The sequence below is a fragment of the Tachyglossus aculeatus genome, chromosome 3 (genome assembly GCF_015852505.1).
Source record: "Tachyglossus aculeatus isolate mTacAcu1 chromosome 3, mTacAcu1.pri, whole genome shotgun sequence".
Lineage (NCBI taxonomy): Eukaryota > Metazoa > Chordata > Mammalia > Monotremata > Tachyglossidae > Tachyglossus > Tachyglossus aculeatus.
Window position 1 is genome coordinate 85,626,195 of NC_052068.1, and position 9,922 is coordinate 85,636,116.

The 9,922-nt window shown below is 44.9% G+C and overlaps 1 protein-coding gene across 1 annotated transcript in view; it reads right to left on the bottom strand.

Moving 5' to 3' along the window:
• Positions 1-9,324, bottom strand: part of MAPK4 (mitogen-activated protein kinase 4) — an 85,492-nt gene extending 76,168 nt beyond the window's left edge. Inside the window, exon 1 of the mRNA XM_038743824.1 lies at positions 9,258-9,324. The gene's annotated coding sequence lies outside the window, so the exon portion shown is untranslated. The remainder of the gene's footprint in view (positions 1-9,257) is intronic.
• Between the last annotated feature and the right edge of the window lie 598 nt (positions 9,325-9,922).

The window sequence follows — 9,922 nt, forward strand, 5'->3', positions numbered from 1 at the left end:
TTACAGTAAGTTCTCAATAAATATGATTGATTGGTTGACTGATTTTTTGAAATTGGATGCAAGGCTTCCTAATTGAAAAACATTAGCTGGTGATGGAAAGACCATAACTCCTCAGGGGTGAACTTGAAAATAAATACAGCCTTCACACCTTCAAGGTCACACAATTACCCAAGTCACACAACATAATGTGATGTCACAGGTTGGGTCAGAGGCCAGGTACCCCAATTCCTTTCCAACCTTCACCTGTCAGGCAGTGGATGAGAGCCCTGAGAAAGGGACCTTATCCCTCTCTTCTGCCCTCCTCTTTTCTATCCCCATACCCTGGTCTGTAGCTTAGGTCACAAGAGAGCTGTAAAGGTGGACCACCCTCTCTCTCCACTTGGACTCAAGGCCTTCTCCTCCTCCTCCTGGCTCTTGTTGATAACCTCTCCCTTAGGACACCCCCCTGAGCATCCCAGGGGTGGCAATGGGTTGGGGAAAGGGAGGAAAAGGAGCAGGGAGGAGGGAACAGGGGAGCAAGAGGGTCACTGTTATGCCTTTGTCCTGGAAACTGGAGCCGCTAGGTACTCTGGGGCTGCGAACCCGATGTGAGACAAACACTGTATATGATACGATTAATTTCTGTCTACTCCGGTGCTTAGTACAGTGTGAGACACACAGAAACTACTTAAATATCATAATTACTACTAAATACTTGTTCTCCCTCCCCTTTAGACTGTGAGCCCCGGTTGGGACAAGGAACTGTACCCGAACTGATTACTGTACCTATCCCAGTGTTTTATATGGGGAACATACAAAGCGCTTAACAGATGCCACAGTTATAATTCCTCTGTGACCTTGGAAAAAAGTCAGGTGATCTTCCTGGGCATCAGTTTCTTATTTTGTAAACTTGATATAACAAGAGAACAGCAGTCAGGGATAGCCAATAAAAACCACTGAAGCAGCATGGCATAGTGTACAGAGCACCAGTCAGGGAGCCAGAAGGTCATGGGTTGTAATTCCAGCTCTGCCACTTGTCTGCTGTGTGACCTTAGGCAAGTCACTTCACTTCTCTGGGCCTCAGTTACCTCATCTGTAAAACGGAGGTTGAGACTGGGAGCCCCACATGGGACAGGGACTGTGTCCAACCTGATTTGCTTGTATCCACCCCAGCACTCAGTACAGTGCCTGGCACATAGTAAGCACTTAACAAATACCATAATTATTATTAATACCACTGTAGATAGCTAATACCCAGTGTTTCTATTGGCTGCTTAGTAGGAAATTCAGACTTCTTAGATTCCTAAGAATTGCTCTCTCTCTACTGGTGCAATTCATTCATTCATTCAGTCAGTCATATTTATTGAGCACTTACTGTGTGCAGAGCACTGTACTAAGAGCTTGGGAAGTACAAGTTGGCAACATATAGAGATGGTCCCTACCCAACAATGGGCTCACAGTCTAGAAGGGAGGGACAGACAACAAAACAAAACATGTGGACAGGTGTCAAGTCATTAGAATAAATAGCGATTAAGCTAGATGCACATCATTAAGAAAATAAATAGAACAGTAAATATGTACAAGTAAAATAAATAGAGCAATAAATCTGTACAAACATATATACAGGTACTGTGGGGAGGGGAAGGAGGTAGGATGGGGGGATAGGGAGGAGGAGAGGAAAAAGGGGGGCTCAGTCTGGGAAGGCCTCCTGGAGGAGGTGAGCTCTCAGTAGGGCTTTGAAGGGAAGAAGAGAGCTAGCTTGGCGGATGTGTGGAGGGAGGGCATTCCAGGTCAGGGGGAGGACGTGGGCTGAGGGTCGACGGTGGGACAGGAGAGTACGAGGCACAGTGAGGAGGTTAGTGGCAGAGGAGTGGAGGGTGCGGGCTGGGCTGTAGAAGGAGAGAAGGGAGGTGAGGTAGGAAGGGGTGAGGTGAAGTCGAGAGTGAGGAGTTTTTGCTTGATGCGTAGGTTGACTGGCAGCCACTGGAGATTTTTGAGGAGGGGAGTAACATGCCCAGAGCATTTCTGGACAAAGACAATCCGGGCAGCAGAGTGAAATATTGACTGAAGTGGGGAGAGACAGGAGGATAGGAGATCAGAGAGGAGGCTGATGCAGTAATCCAGTCGGGATAGGATGAGAGATTGAACCAGCAAGGTAGCGGTTGCAATGAAATGGTACCTGTCAACTTTTAAAGTTTATGGTTCTCTACTAATTACCTAAGTCATTTTGAATGTCACATAAAAGTTTTTCCCCACCTCAGCTCCCACATCTTTAATTGCTCATCTGACTTCCTACACACCAGAGGCTTTTTGCTCTCTTCATCTGCCTAGCTGTCACTCCCACTCCATCTCCCTTTCTCCTTTGTCACCTCTCTCTTCTTCTCTCTTGCATCACAATCGGCTGCTTTGCCATCTGAACAGCCCAGTTTAGGGTTTACCCACAGTGCCAATAACAAAGGCCCTTTTTTCAGTCTTCACTTCAGCAGATCCATGACCCTCAGCTGTTTGAATCCAGCAGACTTTCTTCTGATTTCAAATCCCCAGTTGTCACCAGCTGTCAGCTTCCCTCTCTGCTAGGGAAAGAAGGATTGTCATTTCCCCTTCCTTCTCCCCCTCTCAAACTTTTCCCTCTCCCTGCAGTGGGAGGAGTTGTTGTGGCAACTAAAGTGCTGCTACTATTCGAATTTCTGATTCTGAAGAAGTTAACCTTCAAATGCTCTCCCAGTCTCTCTGACCTAACAGACTATCAACTCTGTTGCACTGTACGCTCCCAATAATAATAATAATAATAATAATAATAATAATAATAATAATAATAATAATAATAATGATTTTGGTATTTGTTAAGTGGTTACTATGTGCAAAGCACTGTTCTAAGCACTGGGTAGGATACAAGGTGATCAGGTTGTCCCATGTAGGGCTCACAATCTTAATTCCCATTTTACAGATGAGGTAACTGATGCATAGAGAAGTGAAGTTACTTCATCATCATCATCATCAATCGTATTTATTGAGCGCTTACTATGTGCACAGCACTGTACTAAGCGCTTGGGAAGTACAAATTGGCAACATATAGAGACAGTCCCTACCCAACAGTGGGCTCACAGTCTAAAAGGGGAAGACAGAGAACAAAACAAACGTACTAACAGAATAAAATAAATAGAATAGATATGTACAAATAAAATAGAGTAATAAATATGTACAAACATATATACATATATACAGGTGCTGTGGGGAAGGGAAGGAGGTAAGATGGGGGGATGGAGAGGGGGACAAGGGGGAGAGGAAGGAAGGGGCTCAGTCTGGGAAGGCCTCCTGGAGGAGGTGAGCTCTCAGCAGGGCCTTGAAGGGAGGAAGAGAGCTAGCTTGGCGGATGGGCAGAGGGAGGGCATTCCAGGCCCGGGGGATGACCTGGGCCGGGGGTCGATGGCGGGACAGGCGAGAGCGAGGTACGGTGAGGAGATCAGGAGTGGAGGAGCGGAGGGTGCGGGCTGGGCTGGAGAAGGAGAGAAGGAAGGTGAGGTAGGAGGGGGCGAGGTGATGGACAGCCTTGAAGCCCAGGGTGAGGAGTTTCTGCCTGATGCGCAGATTGATTGGTAGCCACTGGAGATTTTTGAGGAGGGGAGTGATATGCCCTGAGCATTTCTGGACAAAGATAATCCGGGCAGCAGCATGAAGTATGGATTGAAGTGGAGAGAGACACGAGGATGGGAGATCAGAGAGAAGGCTGATGCAGTAGTCCAGACGGGATAGGATGAGAGCTTGAATGAGCAGGGTAGTGGTTGGGATGGAGAGGAAAGGGCAGATCTTGGCAATGTTGCGGAGCTGAGACTGGCAGGTTTTGATGACGGCTTGGATGTGAGGGGTGAATGAGAGAGCGGAGTCGAGGATGACACCAAGGTTGCGGGCTTGTGAGACGGGAAGGATGGTAGTGCTGTCAACAGAGATGGGAAAGTCAGGGAGAGGACAAGGTTTGGGAGGGAAGACAAGGGAGTTCAGTCTTCGACATATTGAGCTTTAGGTGGCAGGCAGACATCCAAATGGAGATGTCCTGAAGGCAGGAGGAGATGCGAGCTTGGGGAGAGGGGGAGAGAGCAGGGGCAGAGATGTAGATCTGGGTGTCATCAGCGTAGAGATGATAGTTGAAGCCGTGGGAGCGAATGAGGTCGCCAAGGGAGTGCGTGTAGATCGAGAACAGAAGGGGACCAAGCACTGAACCTTGGGGAACCCCCACAGTAAGGGGATGGGAGGGGGAGGAGGAGCCTGCAAAAGAGACTGAGAAAGAACGACCGGAGAGGTAAGAGGAGAACCAGGAGAGGACGGAGTCTGTGAAGCCAAGGTCAGATAGCGTGTTGAGAAGAAGGGGGTGGTCCACAGTGTCAAAGGCAGCTGAGAGGTCGAGGAGGATTAGGACAGAGTATGAGCCGTTGGATTTGGCAAGCAGGAGGTCATTGGTGACCTTTGAGAGGGCAGTTTCCGTGGAATGTAGGGGACAGAAGCCAGACTGGAGGGGGTCGAGGAGAGAGTTGTTGTTGAGGAATTCTAGGCAGCGAGTGTAGACAACTCGTTCAAGGAGTTTGGAAAGGAATGGTAGGAGGGATATGGGGCTTCACACCACGCTGCTTCCCAAGCTCATAGTATAGTGTTCTGCAGAGAGTAATAATAATAATAATGATGATGATGGCATTTGTTAAGCACTTACTATGTGTGAAGCACTGTTCTAAGCACCGTGGGGGATGCAAGGTGATCAGGTTGTTCCACTTGGGGCTCACAGTCTTAATCCCCATTTTACAGATGAGGTAACTGAGGCCCAGAGAAGTGAAGTGACTGGCCCAAAGTCACACAAATACCATTGATTGATAACAAGAGACAATCCTCATGGTCACCTTTTGTTTGCACAGGATTCTGGAGTTAACAATGACAGACAACTGCCTGGATCTGGGTGGCCTTGGACAAGTAACTTAACTTCTCTGTGCTTCAGGTACCTCAGGGATTAAGACTGTGAGCCTCATGTGGGGTAGGGATTGTGTCCAACCTGATTTACCTGTACGCCCCACCCCCTACCCCCCGCCCCTCAGTGCTTAGTACAGTGCCTGGCGCGTAGTAAACACTTAACAAATACCACAATTATTATTATTATTCTGAAGAATCTCCTAGAAGACAGAACCCTAACTAGAAATGGATTATTTCAGAGTCAGAAGAGAGACATTTAGCCAGCAATCCCTGAAGTTCTTCCTCAAGGCTCTAATTGTAGTAATAGCAATAGTTGTAGTCCTGTGTCCATTTCCCTCACCAGTTGTTTTATAAGTTTCATGCCCTCAAATCCCCCACCTCCCCTCCCATCTTTTGCCCCTAATGACCTGACCACATACTTCATTTGTAAAATTGAAACCATTAGGCATGGTATCCATAAAATCCCTCCTTTTATTCTACAACCCTTTCCTCTTCCAGCCCCCTCTTCAACTCCCCCATCTTACCAGAAATATCTCATGAGGAAATCTCTGGGCTTCTCTAATACTACTCTCTCCATTGTGCCTTTGTGTGTTAGACTTTGTTACAAATTTGCTTGTGTCAATACTGTAGTTCAACAGTCTAGCACATAGCTGACAAACTGAGAAATATGAGAATATAAGAAAATTTATTTAAGTATTGTGGGGCTGGGTTGAGTATCAAAGAGTTTAAGACTGTGACCTCATTGTGGGCAGGGAATATGTCTGCTTGTTGTATTGTACTCTTCCAAGTGCTTAGTACAGCGCTTTGCCCACAGCAAGTGCTCAATAAATACAATTGAATGAATTAATTTAAGGGTGTACAGTCTTGTTCATAATTGATGCAGAGGGGCGAGAAGAAAGGGTAAATACAGGGATTACTTAAAGGAGTTAATAAGCAGCATGACCCAGTGGATAGAGCACAGGTTTGGGAGTCAGAAGGACCTGGGTTTTAATCCTGACTCTACCACTTCTCTGTTATGTAACCATGGGCAATTCACTTTTCTGTGCCTCATTTACCTCATTTGTGAAATGGGGATTAAGACTGTAAGCCCCATGTGGGACATGGACTGTGTCCAACCTGATTAGCTTATATCTACCCATGGCGCTTAGTACAGTGCCTAGCACTTAGTAAATGCTTTGCACATACCATAAAAAAAAGAGTGAGAAGGGAGCTATACATGGGACAGGGTATGCTAGTAGACCCCAGGGCGGTGAGGTAAGAGAAGCTGGGGAAGAGGAGAAAAGGAATAAAGTGAAGTTGGTGGTTTAGGGTAAAACAGAAGCTAAAGAATAGCTTAATTGGATTTCTGACTGTGCTTTTTTCTCGTTTCCTTAAATGGCCTATTTTCATCTTTCAGGAAAGTACCAGATTATTCTAGTGTGACAAATCCCAGAAACCGCATCCAAACAGGGGTTCTGTGGAGTGTAGGGGCTCTAGCACTACTTTGTACTGATATGCAGGGCTTAAATCAAAGGGCTACTCTAAGAAACTTGGATTGAATGACTTGTTTCCTTCTCCTTTAATGAATAGGTCCAGAAAGGAAAATATACTGAATTAAGATTGAAAGACAACAAAGTATTAGGATCTGAACATATATACCAAAGGGAGCAGAAAGAGCTTCTGCCTGAATCCTTTCTCTGAAGTTTCTCTTAGAGATGTACATATTGACTTAAACATCTTAAACAAAGTTTTAAAAAAGAACACTCACAGTGAAAGTGCACACCCACAAATGTATTTTAAAACCAAATTTGCAGCCAGCACTGAATAAATGAATTGAAATTTGGAAATGAGCAATTGAACAATCACCCCCAAAAATCTATCACTCAGAAACCCTAATGATATAATACTTCAGCTCTGGTACGTTATCTGATAAATGACCTGCTTTTTATCATTTAATTAGCCAAGTGACATAGCATTTAATTAAAAATTCCCTTGACTTGTGTGTCCGTAAATAGTATCAACCTGTGCTTGAAGACTCAATGGCTCTCAATCACTGTCATGACAGGCCATGTCTTAAGACCTTCATTTATGAATGGAAACTGAGATGCTCTCAACTGCCTCTAATGGGAGATCAAAATACTATGTCAACAGAGAAAAGACGAAGCAGATCTGTTATCTAGTTTTATCCATGCTGTTGGGAGTGGTTCAAAGGATGTGGGCATAGACTCAACCAACACTTCCACGTCGTCTTTGCTACTTTTTTTTGTGGTATTTGTAAAGCACTTACTATGTGCCAGACACTGTACGAAGCTCTGGAGTAGAAACAAGGTAATTAGATTGGACACAATCCATGTTCCACACAGAGCTCACAGTCTTATTCCTCACTTAACAGACAAGGCAACTGAGGCACTGAGAAGTTAAGTAATTTGTCCAAGGTCACACTGCAGACAAGTGATAGAGCCAGAATTAGAACCCAGGTTCTAACTCCCAGGTTCACGCTTTAATCATTAGGCCGCACTAGTTCCCACTTTGCTGCTGCTTGGAAGTTTATATCTTGGTGTCATGATTTTCTCTGAAGAGTCTTGCCTACAGAGAACAACCCCTATATCCTAACTGCAGACTTCCAGACTGGTCTAACTGCTGCACTCATCTCCAAACAGATGGGTGTTACACCTCATCATTTGAAATTTGCTTTACAAATACCATCATCTTTGATGGTATTTATTAAGCACTTATTGTGTACAGAGCACTGTACTAAGTGCTTGAGAGAGTCCAATACAACAGAGTTTGTAGACATCCTCTCTGCCTCTGACGAATTTACAGTCTAGAGCGGGAGATAGACATTAATATAAATGAATAAATTACTGATATACATATATGTGTTGTGGGGCTGAAGAAGGGGTGAATAAAGGGGGCGAATCCAAGTGCGAAGGCGACACATAAGGGAGTGGGAAAAGAGGAAATGAAGGCTCAGTCAGGGAAGGCCTTTTGAGGAGATGTGCCTTCAGTAAAGCTTTGAAGGGCGGAGGGAGTAACTGTCCGTTGGATATGAAGAGGTCGGGTGTTCCAGGCCAGAGACAGGACGTGGGCGAGAAGTCAAAAGCGTGATAGACAAGATGGAATAGGTTGGCATTTGAGGAGCAAAGTGTGTGGGCTGGGTGGCAGTAGGAGAGCAGCGAGGTGAGGTAGAATGGGGCAAGGTGATTGAGTGCTTTAAAGCCAACGGTTAGGAGTTTCTGTTAGATGCGGAGGTGGATGGGCAACTACTGGAGGTTCTTGAGGAGTGGGGAAACATGAACTGAATGTTTTTGTAAAAAAAAAATGATCCTGACAGCAGAATGAGCTTACAAGCTAAGAGTCTAGAGGGTGAAACAGCTTGAGAAGCTTATATTATGCTATCTGTGGAAGGTCCAGGTACCAAAACCATTATAGAAGTTTGGACTCTACCATGGCCTTGTAGACTTTCCAACTTCATATAACACTTGATGCTGTTTCTGGCAAACTGTCAATCTCCTCGAAGGCACATTGGATTTTTAGACTGGCTTCTTGTTTGCCCAGAAAATATTCATATTTCAATGTTAAATGGGAACTGTAACCAACAAATGATCAATTTACTGGCCTTATTTCTGGTGATTTTTTCTATAATTTTCTTCCTCTTTTCTTTTTCACACACTCTTCACTAACATCTGGGAAGGTTCTTACATAGGCGCATGGTCTTGGTATGGCCCTGTTTGCTACCAAACCTAGTTGGTGACAGTCACCCATTCTTTGAAAGAACGCTCAAATGAGACACTTTCAAAATGAGACACCTGACCCCCAAACAGGACTCTAACGACAACATTGAGGGTTAATAACATGTCCTTTTTTTAAGGAGCTGCTAAAATTTTACAAAACTGTACTTTCTTCTTCCCTCTAGGGAAATGGGCACTCATTTTTATAAGGCCTGAACAAAAAAAAAATGAGATTACCATCCGGGAGAAATGAAAAGCCAACCCTGCCAAGGAACTGAGGAGACCTCTGAAAACAAAGGCAATTTCCTCTGAATATGTCATTCCAATAAGTGTCTCACCTTGTGTTACTTTTCAATAAATACAAGTGATCTGTTTGCAGCAGTGAACCTGTTAAGAACTCTTCATTATAAGACTGATAATCCAGGTACTTGCAGACTTTCTGACTGCAGTTTCCATTTCATCATGCTTCAGTGCAGCTGATGTGGGCACAACCCACACCATCACTGTAGAAGTGAACACTAATAGGTTCAAGAGGTGAGCAAAGTGGTTTTGTGTGTTAGACTTCATTTCAAAATTGCTCATGTCAATATTGGCATTAAAGAATCAAGCACACACCTGACAAACACGACATCTTCTCAGAGACAGAAATTCTCGCTCCGGTCCTCCAAGAACCCAAGGCCCTGACCAACAGAGAAATAGCATTACCTACTAGATAGAGCACAGGCGTGGGAATCAGAAGGACCTGGGTTCTAATTCTGGCTCTGCCACTTGCCTACTGTGTGGCCCTCAGCGAGTCACTTAACTTCTTTGTGCCTCAGTTACCTCATTTGTAAAATGAGGATGAAGAATGAGAGCCCCATGTGGGACAAGGTCTGTGTCCAACCTGATTAGTTTGTTTCTATCCCAATGATTAGTACAGCAGCATGGCTTAGTGGCAAGAGCACGGGCTTGAGAGTCAGAGGACATGGGTTCCAATGCCGCCTCCACCACTTGTCTGCTGTGTGGCCTTGGACAAGCCCCTTAACTTCTCTGGGTCTCAGTTAACTCATCTGTAAAATGGGGATTAAGATTGTGAGCCCCACGTGGGACAACCTCATTACCTTGTATCTACCCCAGTGCTTGGCACATAGTAAGTGCTTAAAAAGTACCATTGTTATTGTTTAATGCTAACTAAATACAATAAAAAAATACATACAAATCTTAGGGGACACTATAAACCCCCCTGAAACTAGCTCAGACACCCAAGCCCTAGGCTGCGGGGGGGTTCATGAATCATAGAG